At 49.8% G+C, this 3,944-nt stretch overlaps 1 pseudogene; it reads right to left on the bottom strand.

Moving 5' to 3' along the window:
* Positions 1–974: 974 nt before the first annotated feature.
* On the bottom strand, positions 975–1,177 carry LOC143932524 (small nucleolar RNA U3; annotated as a pseudogene).
* Positions 1,178–3,944: the final 2,767 nt, after the last annotated feature.

Below are 3,944 nucleotides of genomic sequence, written 5' to 3'. Positions count from 1 at the left end.
GAACTGCTGGGAGTGTCAGTGAAATGTTACTGACACCCCCAGATCAGTTCGCATATCGCAGTGCGATCTGCAAACTCGGATCGCATGGTGTGAACACCCATGCGATCCGATTCTGCTGCGGGCCAAAAAAAGGGTCCCGTGCGAATTTGCGGCGGGTGCGGCGGGTGCGGCGAATGGCTGAACTCTAATCACACAGAGATCGGATGTGATTTGCACTGCAGTGCGGTGCGAATCACATTCGTTCTCATAAACCGCTGCAATGTGAACCCAGCCTTAGTGACACTGGCGACGGGGGGTGATCACGGGGTTAAACCTTTATTGGGGGGGTTAGGGGGGTACCTTAGAACTAAAGGGGGCTAACTCTAACTGCCCTAACAGTTATTACAGTCACAAATGACACCAATGCAAAAAATAAAAATAAATAATGACATTGGTGTCACTGTGACTGGGGGGCAGGGGTAATTGGGGGGGTGATCGGGGGGTAAAGGGGGGGGTGTGAGTGTGCCTGGCATGTTCTACTGTGTGTGTAGAGTGTTGGTGCAACTCACCGATCCGCTCTCCTCCGTGTCGGAACGAAAAATACCGACACGGAGGAGAGAATACATCACTTCCTCTCCTGTGTTTACATTACAGGAGAGGAAGTGATGTCACGGGGGATTTCTATTCGTCGGGAGCGATCGCGAGGGGGTGGCCATGAATGAATGGCCGCCCCCTCGTCCCGGATCGCTCCCGGACGAAAACCGACCGCCGCAGGCACCGGGCGGGGGCCCGATCGGGCCCCCGACCCGCGGGAGACAAGGGACGTACATGTAAGCCCTTATGCCTGCCCGTGCCATTCTGCCGACGTACATCGGCGTGCGGCGGTCGGCAACTGGTTAAATAGGCCCTCTCCTTATTTTATGCTTGAGTGTGCTCCATCAAACGGGACCACTAGTTCTCAACCTTAAGCCTCTCACATTGGTGGCGTTCAAACAAACACTCTGAATGAGTTCCTGCCTACCATCTTCCCATCTGGAAAGATGACCAAGTCATCAAACGGTGGCAGCATCTGCAGAGAGCAGGAGTCCTAATGAGACAAGAACCCTAAAATTCATCATCGTGGAAGATGAGTATGGACACTTTCGAGCACATTTCTCCCTTTGCATCCTACAGAAATGATCCCTGAAAGTATAGTCCTCCCTTTTCTTATTTTATACTCGAGCGTGCACCAACAAATGGGACCACAAGATCTGAGCTTTAAGCCTCTGACATTGGTGGCTCAGCCGATACGTTCAGCTGGCTGATGCTGTTCACAATTATGATGATGTGCTGCTATCCATCCTTCGCAGAATGGGGTTCCTCAGCAATTAAATAGTCCCTTTTCTTATATTATGCTCGAGCGTGCACCATCAAACTTGACCACTAGTTCTCAACCGACTGATGCTGTTCACAATTATGATGATGTACTGCTTTCCATCCTCCGCAAGAATGGGGTACCTCAGCATTTAAATAGGCCATCATCTTATTTTATGCTTGAGCATGCACCATCCAACAGGACCACTATTTCTCTGCTTTAAGCCTCTGAGATTGATGGCTCAGCCGACACGTTCAGCTGGCTGATGCTGTTCACAATTATAATTATGTGCTTCCATCCATTCCACGCAGAATGGGGTTCTTTTGCATTTAAATAGGCCCTCTCCTTATTTTATGTTTGAGTGTACAACAAACGGGACCACTAGTTCTCAACTTTAAGCCTCTCACATTGGTGCTCAGCCGACGCGTTCAGTTTGCTGATGCTGTTCACAATTATAATGATGTGCTGCTTTCCATTCTCTGCAAAATGGGGTTCCTCATCAATGAAATAGTCCCTTTTCTTACTGCATGCTCGCGCGTGCACCATCAAACGGGACCACTAGTTCTCAGATTTAAGCCTCTGTCATTGATGGCTCAGATGAAACGTTCAACTGGCTGATGCTATGCACAATTATGATGCGCTGCTTTCCATCCTCCGCAGAATGGGGTTCCTCCAGCATTTAAATAGGCCGTCATCTTATTTTATCCTCTAGCGTGCACCAACAAACGGGACCACTAGTTCTCAGCTTTAAGCCTCTGACATTGGTGGCTCAGCCGACACGTTCAGCTGGCTGATGCTGTTCACAATTATAATGATGTGCTGTTTTCCTTTATTCGCATATTGGGGTTCCTCAGCATTTAAATAGGCCCTCTTCATAGTTTATGCTCGAGCATGCACCAACAAACTGGACCACTATTTCTTCGCTTTAATCCTCTGACATTGGTGGCTCAGCAGACACGTTCAGCTGCATGATGCTGTTCACATTTATAATGATGTGCTGCTTTCCATTCTCCACAGAATGGGGTTCCTCAGCATTTAAATAGGCCCTCTCCTTATTTTATGCTTGAGTGTGCACCATCAAACAGAACCACTAGTTCTCAGCTTTAAAGAGGAAGTAAACCCTGATGAGTTTACTTCCTCTTTCATTCCCTGCAAAGGCAAAGCATAATGGACTACTATGCATCGCATAGTAGCCCATTATGTGTCACTTACCTGACAGTCGCCGCTGTCCCCTGTAGTCCGCCGCATCCATCTTGTTGGTGGGGTCTTGCAGCTCCGCCGCTGTCATTCGGCGAAGCCGCGATGACGTCACTCCCGCGCATGCGAACGGGAGCCGACACACGCGGCAGCTCCGCCGCTGAGAATGCCGCGCTCAGTTTGCCTGCGCGCCGCTGTCTACGGCGTTTTCGGGCAAATATCTCCTAAACCATATAGATTTAGGAGATATTGCTTGGACCTACAGGTAAGCCTAGATCAAAGTGGTTTGTAAGGGTTTACAACCACTTTAAGCCTCTGACATTGGTGGCTCGGCCGATGCTGTGTACAATTATAATGATGTGCTGCTTTCCAATTCTCCGCAGAATGGGGTTCCTCAGCAATTAAATAGGCCCTCTTCCTATTTTATGCTCTAGCGTGCACCAACAAACGGGACCACTGGTTCTAAGCCTTAAGCCTCTGATATTGATGGCTCAGGCAAAACGTTCAACTGCCTGATGTTTTGCACAATTATAATGATGCGCTGCTTTCCATTTTCCGCAGAATAGGATTCCTCAGCATTTAAATAGGCCCTCTTCCTATTTCATGCTCGAGCGTGCACCAACAAACGGGACCACTAGTTCTTAACTTTAAGCCTCTGACATTGATGGCTCAGCCGACGCGTTCAGCTGGTTGATGAAGTTCACAATTTGAATTATGTGCTGCTTTCCATCCTCTGCAGAGCATGGGGTTCCTCAACATTTAAATAGGCCGTCATCGACGGGTTCCGCCTTGCGCGGGGTCCCGGTGCCCTTGCCCTGCTCTGCGGGGGGGGGGGTGTGGGGATCCCGGGCGGCCCGCCCTTGCACTGCAGTTTTCTGCGTGCGGTTAGATCTATTGCTATGCTGCTTTCTTTCTTACTCTGGTCTTTGCTATACTATTTCTCTCCCTGTACTCCTCTCTCTTTCTTTCTCTCTCCCCTGGTTGTCCTCTTCTTCCCCGTTCCTCTCCTCGCCCGTTCTCGTCCCCCTGATGGGGGAGGGGTCCTATTTGCCTTGGTTATTCTGTACTGTGGGGGCATGGGAGGCAGTCCCCCTTTCTGAGACCCGATGGCTACGGTGAACTTTGTTTCGTTCGATGTTAGGGGCCTTCACGTCCCTGGGAAAAGACATCAATTGTTCCGAGAACTGAACCGTCTCCGCGGAGATGTGGTTTTTCTACAGGAGACCCACCTCACCCACACCACTTCAGTTAAATTATACTCCCCCAAATACCCTACTTGGTATTACGGCCTTTCAAATATTTCTAAGGCCAAGGGCGTAGCCATTGGGTTTCGGAGGGGCACCGCGTTCAAGCTAGAATCTATGTTAAGTGATCCGACTGGCCGCTTTCTGTTCTTACGAGGCACTCTGGGCAG

This window comes from Lithobates pipiens, unplaced genomic scaffold (assembly GCF_037356315.1).
Source record: "Lithobates pipiens isolate NorthernLeopardFrog02 unplaced genomic scaffold, aLitPip1_a1.2 Scaffold_25, whole genome shotgun sequence".
In the NCBI taxonomy this organism is placed as follows: domain Eukaryota; kingdom Metazoa; phylum Chordata; class Amphibia; order Anura; family Ranidae; genus Lithobates; species Lithobates pipiens.
Note: the sequence above shows the minus strand (reverse complement) of the source record. Positions and strands in the feature narration are given on the sequence as shown.